Source organism: Talpa occidentalis, unplaced genomic scaffold (assembly GCF_014898055.3).
Source record: "Talpa occidentalis isolate TD23 unplaced genomic scaffold, MPIMG_talOcc4v2.1, whole genome shotgun sequence".
Classification (NCBI taxonomy): domain Eukaryota; kingdom Metazoa; phylum Chordata; class Mammalia; order Eulipotyphla; family Talpidae; genus Talpa; species Talpa occidentalis.
In genome coordinates, this window is record NW_026555331.1 from 49,777,512 (window position 1) to 49,785,164 (window position 7,653).

A 7,653-nucleotide genomic window follows, 5' to 3' on the forward strand; every position below is an offset into this window, starting at 1 on the left:
CACTCTTGTCTACCTGAAGAATGCAAAAACACAAATTCAAAGGAATATATGCCTTCCTAGATTCATTGCTGCACCATTTCCAATAGCCAAGTTATAGAAACAACCTAAGTGTCCAAAGGTAAGTGAATGGCTTAAGATGTGGCATATAAACACAATGGAATACTAATTATGTATTTTATTTTTTTTAATAGAGGCATGTTTTATTTATTTATTTGTTTGTTTGTTTGTTTTTTGTTTATACATGCACTGGGTACAGTCAGAAGTGCGGGAGGGCGAGAGAATTCACCAGAGCCAGAGCAGGGAGCAGAGCAGGCAGACCGACGAAATACACTGCTGAGGGGAGCAGCGGGCGGCAGGAGAGGTCTGCGCGCCATGTGGGACCCTCCTCCGGTGGTGGGGAGCAGCCGGGGATCGAACCGGCGCCGCAGAGGCCGCGGGCAGCTTTGCAACCCAGCGCTCAACCGCTGCGCCACCGGGGAGGCCCTAATTATGTATTTTAAAAAATAAACTCTTGCCACTTGCAACATGGATGGAACTGGAGATGATAATGCTAGACAAAATAAATCAAGAGGAGAAAAAATACCTATGGCTTCACTAATAAGTGGGATATAGAGAAAAAAAACACAGGGTAAGAAAAAAAACAAATCAAAAATAAGCCCTAGGACTATGACTGTAAAATTGAGGCTACCAGAGAGGAAGGAGGAAGGCAGAGAACAAAAGCATGGTGGGGCCTAATGGACTATGGTGGAGGTCGAAGGGTGACTTGGTGGTGGGTGTGGTGTGGCAACATACATCTGAAGAGGTTGATCCTACACCTCTGAATCATATACAATGTTGTGAACTAATATTACCTCAATAAAATTTTCCAATTATTCTCTTTATTTGGTTTGATGATCCTAAGGAAAGGTAACTGATTTGCAAAAAAAAAAAAATAAAGATAAATAAAATTCCCTACAAGTGATTTTACCATAAGGGTTCACTTTCCAGAAGATATGAATGATACAGTTCCTTTAGTTTTGGATGTGGTCAGAGCTACTGAATTAAATTTGGTTCAAAAGTAAAAAAAAAAAAAAAAAAAAAAAAAGTGCTAAAGTGCTTCTCAGGTACAAGTAGCAGAAGCCATTTTTTCCCCTTCATTATGTATTAAGGAAAAGTTGGTTTACGAAATACAGACATTTTATTTACTTAAGGTTCAAACCTCTACAAATATATTTTTTCACATCATGCCCACCACTAAAACCCCAATAATCCTCCATCATGCTTCACTGGGCCCCCACTCTCTCCTGTTGCCACACCCTTCCATTCTCCCCTTCTGATTGCCTCAGTTTTGCAGTCAGATCTGAACGGTTTGTTATTAAATTGGTTTTGTCTGACACTTTGTTCAGTTCTTGTATATTCCACATACAAGTGAAATCACCCAGTATTGTCTTTCTGACTTTCATTTCACATAGCATTATCCTCTCCATCATGTTGTCACAAATGGTGAGAGCTCATTTTTTATAGCTGTGTAGTATTTCAGAGAGTGTGTGTGTATGTATATGTGTGTGTGTGTACCACATTTTTCTGCTCCACTCTGTCCTTGGGCACTGATGTTGTTTCCATAATTTGGCTTTTTTTAAAGTTTTTTTACATATTTATACAAGTACTGGGGTACAGACCAGATGCACAGGAGGGTGAGAGGATTCACCAGAGACAGAGCGGGGAACAGAACAGGCAGACTGATGAAATACACTGCTGACGGGAGTAGCGGGTGAGACAGAAGAGGTCTGCCGCGTCATATGGCTATCTCCCTGGACGGCAGGGATCAAACCTGTGCTGCAGAGGCTGCAGACAGCTTCACAGTATGGCGCTCAACCGCCTGTGCCACCAGGGAAGCCCTCCATAATTTGGCTATTGTAAATAGTGCTGCAATGAATATAGGAATGCATACATCCCTTCAAATTAGTGTTTTTACATTCTTTGGATAGACACCTGGGAGAGGAATTGCTGGCTCATATGCTAGATCTATTTTCAATTTCTTGAGAAACTCTGCACTGTTTCCATAGCAGCTGGACAAGTCTACATTTCCTCCAACATCATACAAGGATCCCACTTTCTCCACACCTTCACTACAGTTGTTGCTTCTGTTTTGTTTTGTTTTGTTTTTTATATGAGCCATTCTCACAGATGTGAGGTGGTATCTCAAGATGGGTTTGGTTTGCAGTCCCCTGAGGCTAAATGATGAGTATTTTTTTCATGTTTCTGGCTGATATATTTAAAAGATATTAAGTAGCACATAAGTTACTGGGGGAACGAGAGAATAGGTGCAAAGTCTGCTTTCTAAAAGCAAAGCCCAATTTCAAAGCACAGAAGTGACCAGAACTGGAAACCCATCACTGCACTGAAGTCTGGAGAAAAGTGCTGCCACAGCCACCAGGGCCACCCAAAATGGAAGTTCCATTCCCAGCATGTTTTGTCCTCTTCTTCATGTCTGAATTGCAAACTGATGCTGGAGCATATGATTGGCAGAGTCTGAGTCCCATTTTGCATCTAGCTGCAAAAAGGACTTGGAATTTGAGCCTACTACACTAGGAATGTAAAAGTACATTATAGGAGAGATTTTCCTAGGTCTAGAAAGGCCACCCAAATGATCATAAAGAGTCATGAATGGGACACGTGTCCATTGCTTTGGAACTTAGACTTTGAGGCACAAAATCAATCTGCATGAGTCCCATGTGCACCAAAGCCCCCAGAGGAGGCCACAACTGACTGCAGGTCCCTCTGAGCTGAGAGGGAGACAGAAAAATTATGATCCTATGTTGTTCCTCCAGCTGCATTCTGATATGGGCACCTGAGCTGACCTGAGGGTGGGAGGAAATTAGAAAGGGGTGTGTAAGCGGCAGGAGATCATAGAGCAGGAGCTCTATGACTGGAGCAGATGGGTGAAGGAGAGAGTCCTGGAGCCCTCACTGGCTTTTCAGGCTTTCTATTGGGATTTTACTGGGTACACAGCAGGCAGGGGTGCTAAATTCCTGGCAGCCTCCCAGCCCCCAGCAATTCTTTACTCTTTCTAGGCTCTCCAACCTTCTCTCACGTTCTCTCTGCTTCTGCTGGCATCCCTGTGATGCGGCCCTTATAAGCCTAGTCTCTCCACCCAGGTGTACCCATTATGCATACCCACACCCCACTCCAGGTGTCTGCCATCAGGCATGTATTCAGGACCACAGGGAACCGTCATCAATCCTAATGGGGGGAGGGCAGAAAAGCCTGATACTTTTTCACTTACCCTACAGGGTGTGAACAGGTGCCTAGGTGTGGTTAAGAAACTTGTCTCAATAATGGTTGGACAGAAGTGAATGCTAGAGTAATTGCATCCATTGTCTCACAACTGTGTGAGATAGGTAGTGTTACATTTCACTCTACATCAAGGAAACTCAAGGACAAAGAAAGTCATTCAATTGAGATTCAACCCCCAACTCTAGGTTGCCCGCCTTCAACAGTGCCCACTATACTTGGACATTTCAATTTTATGTCCTCTGGCACTGATGTGTTTGAACTTCTCAACTAAAATACAAAGTATTTTTATTTCTCTCTAGATCTTCAACTTCCCAAGTGTTTATTTTGGTAGATTTTGTTTCTTGAACACCCCAGACTTTACAAAAGCTTAAATCATATATCCTCTGCCTTTATTGACCTCAACTTCTATGTATTACAATTGCTAAGAAAGATTTCTGTGAAATAAATAATTATAGCATGCCACATAATACAGACAATGCTCTCTAACCAGCATAACATTTACCCTTACAGGCATTCGTTTTCTGTAATTACTGCTTATATGAAAATAAACCTCAGCTAAAAGCTATGAAAAAATCCATTCAGAATAGAACCTTTAACTTGCCAACACTGTGGTGATGTTTACCAATATGTACACACCATGTCTGTGTACTGCCCACTGAAAAATCACTAACAGTTCACAAATTGTTCTGAGAATACATCTTATTGACAAGGCAACAATATGGAATTGAAAAATGCAGTCAGTTCAGTGCTTTCTTGACAAATTATCAACAATAATCAGCAACCCCTGATTTTATTACTTCTAACAGCACCCATTCAAGTGAGTGCTAAATATATTTGTTGATATCCCTCAGTGAGGACACTGTTCATTATCGTTGTTACCTGTGCCTTCTAGTGGAAAGCAGCTGTTGTCAGGCAAGACACAGGTGTGAATCCTGGCTCTGTCTCTTGCTTTCCGTTAGACTTTGAGTAAATTGTTTACCTCTCAACCTCCATTTTCCTACCTCAGAACTGATATATTGCAGGATTTTTTTTTTTTTTTGAGAGGGTCAAACTTAAGGTCTTAACAAGCAGGAATTTAGTAAATGTTAACATGTATTAACACATGTGCAGGATAAAACCCTACTAGAATTTAATGGTCAGAATAAACATTACTTGCCTGATAAACTGATGCACTTCCCTTGAATTTGGCTAATATGCTGTATAATGGACCACAACAATTCCACTCCTAGGTATTTACCCAAAGGACACAGAAACATCAATTCCAAAGAGCACCTGCACCCCTATGTTTATAGCAGCACTGTTTACAATAGCTAAGCTTTGGAAACAACCCAAATGCCCAAAAATAGATGACTGGATCAAGAAGATGTGGTACATATACACCATGGAATATTACTCAGCATTCAAAAAAGATAAACACCTGCAATTTGCAGCAACATGGATGGCGCTGGAAGGGATCATGCTCAGCGAAATAAGCCAGAAAGAAAAAGAAAAATACCGGATGGTCTCACTCATAGCAGGAATCTAGAAAACTTAAATAAGGGACCAGGAAAATGAATAACTATAAGAAAGTGAAAATCAAAATCAACAAAAAACTATGAACCAGTGACACTCTATGGGGGGTAGGGGGCGGGAGGGGAGGGACTGGGGTCAAAATAAGGGGGTTGCAATTGTATGGGGAGTATAAAAATAAAATTTATTATAAAAAAAATTTAAAAAAATAAATTAATTAAAAAGAGTTTTCTCCCATCACAAGTCCTCATAAATGACAAGAAAAATCTTAATTGAACAGTCTTAGAAATAAGACTTGGTAACCTCAATAGGCCAGAAATTATAGAAATTCCTAAAAAGAGCAAGATGGGTTTATATTAAATGGGCAAATAATGGCTAAAGCTGGTAGGTATCAGACAGAACAGACAAAAAGGAAGAAGAGGATCAGTGGTTTCCAAGCTAAGAGAATAGATGAAAAGAATAAGAGAGGACAGAGTAAATCAGAAAGGTGATTAGTTAAGGCAAGACCCTCCTCTTGTGCCACACAGATTCAGTGGAGGCTTCCAGTCCAAGATCGGAGAGGTATATAGGCAGAAAGATGTTATTCCGGGTACTGAGGACTTGGGGAAAATACTTACTGCCACAAGAAAGGGAACGCCTCCATCACCCAGAAGGCCATGGGCCACATGTCTACCTGGAATCCTAGAAATATGCCAGGTAATCAGATAAAGCAGACAGAGACTAACATAGGAGCTCAGATTCCAGAAAGGCCTGCAAATCCTGCAAGTAATTAAGGAAAATAATCCTCTGAATGATAGGCACTGTAGTCACCACATGGATAAATAGCTTCCAAAAAAAGAAAGGTAATGGAACAAATAAATGAGACTTTTTTTAGGGGGGGGGGAGAGGGGAGAAGAGGACTGGGTGCAGTGTATTTTATTGGTAATTTGTGACAAGGCAGGGTTACCAAAGCCCACCCAACTTCTCGGGGATTCTGAGATGGAACTGTGACAGGTCAGAAGACTCTCAGTGTGAATGAGTGAAGGAAGGACTACCCAGAAACTGAAGGGCTCTTTCTTCCTCTTATGCTCTCACTGGCACTAGTGGTCTAGAGGACTCTTACTCCTTGGAGGCCATGTGGACCATTAGGTCCACCACCCTGTTGCTGTAGCCAAATTCATTGTCATAGCAGGAAATGAACTTGACAAAGCAAACATTGAGGGCAACGCCAGGCCCAGCATAGAAGGTGGAGGAGTGGGTGTCACTTAAAACTGCAGGAGACAAACTGGTCCTTAGTGAAACCTAGGATGTCCTCGAGGGGGCCCTGAAACCTACTTCACCACATTCTTGATGCATTGCTTGTCAACTTTCTCCAGGCAACAGGTCAGATACACAACCAACATATTGGGCATGGGGACATGGAAGGCCATGCCAGTTGGCTTACCATTCAGCTCAGCTATGACTTTGCACATAGCCTTGCTGGTACCAGTAGAAGCAGGAATAATGTTCTAGGCAGCCCCTTGGCCATCATACCACAGCTTCCCAGAGGGACCATACACATTCTTCTGGGAGGCCATGATGGCATGGACTATAGTCCTGAGTCCCTCCATGATGCCAAAGTTGTCATGAATGGCCTTGTCCAGGGGGGCCAAGCAGTTGGTGCAGGAGTCGTTGCTGACAATCTTGAGGAAGTTGTCATACTTCTCATAGTTCATGCCTATCATAAATATGGGGGCATCAGTAGAAGCAGCAGAAATGATGACCCTTTTGGTCCTATCCTTAAAGTGACCCCAGTCTTCTCTAAGGCAGTGAAGTCACAAGTAGAGTCCACAACATATTCAGTACAAGCACCATTCCATGTGATGTTGGTGGATCTCCCTCTTGGCAGAGGGAAGTGGATTTTCTGTTGATGACAAGTTTCTTATTCTCAGCCTGGCTGTGCCATGAACTGGCCATGGGTGGAATCATACTGGAACATGTAGACCATGTAGTTGAGGTGAATGAAGGATCATTGATGGCAACAATATCTACTTTTCCAGATTTTTAACTGACACCCCTCCCCAAGTGATCAACCTGGCCAAATCTGTTCTGCTGACCTTCACCATTGTGCCTCAGGAAAGGCACAGACAATGCAGGAGAAGAGGTGGCTGTCTGTCAAACTGGGAGGAGCAGAGAGCCCAAATGAGACTTTAAAAGAAGTACAGGGCTTCCCTGGTGGTGCAAGGGTTAAGACGCAACCTATGAAGCAATCCGCAGCCATTGCAGCACGAGTTCGAGTTCAATTCCCCGCCAGTCGGGGAGACCGCAGCAGACCTCTCCTTACTCACCCACTGCTCCCTTCAACAGTGTATTTCAGTCAGTCTGCCTGTTCTGTTCCCCACTCTGTCTCTGGTGAATCCTCTCACTGCCCCCCCCCCACCTCTGGCCTGTACCCCAGCAATTTATGCATAAATCTTTTTAAAAAATAATAAAATAAAAGAAGTATATATGGTACATAGTTAAGCTCCTCAGAGGAATAAGAGAGGATAATGGCACCTATAAACTAAAATATTATTACGAGCAAGAACTAGGGAAGTTGGGAAGGAAGAGTGTGATTGTTGACCAAAAAAGAAAAAAAAAAAGTAATTGTGATAACAGAAAAGATATAACTGAAGAATGATTACTTACAAGACACAACTGAGAGATTCTCCCAGAACACAACTCAAAAAGGACAGTGAATATGAAAAAAAATTCAAAAGTTCCAACATCTGCCTAGTAGGAACTCTGAAAAGAGCAAAGAGACAGAATAAATTTGCATAGAAATAAGAGGGAAAGACCTTCAGAAAAGATAAAAACCCTTAGAGCAAGTAGCTTCAGCAATGTCCAACAACATGAATAAAAATAAGCAAA

General features: G+C 42.2%; 1 pseudogene; it reads right to left on the minus strand.

Moving 5' to 3' along the window:
* Positions 1–5,883: 5,883 nt before the first annotated feature.
* On the minus strand, positions 5,884–6,807 carry LOC119240817 (glyceraldehyde-3-phosphate dehydrogenase-like; annotated as a pseudogene).
* Between the last annotated feature and the right edge of the window lie 846 nt (positions 6,808–7,653).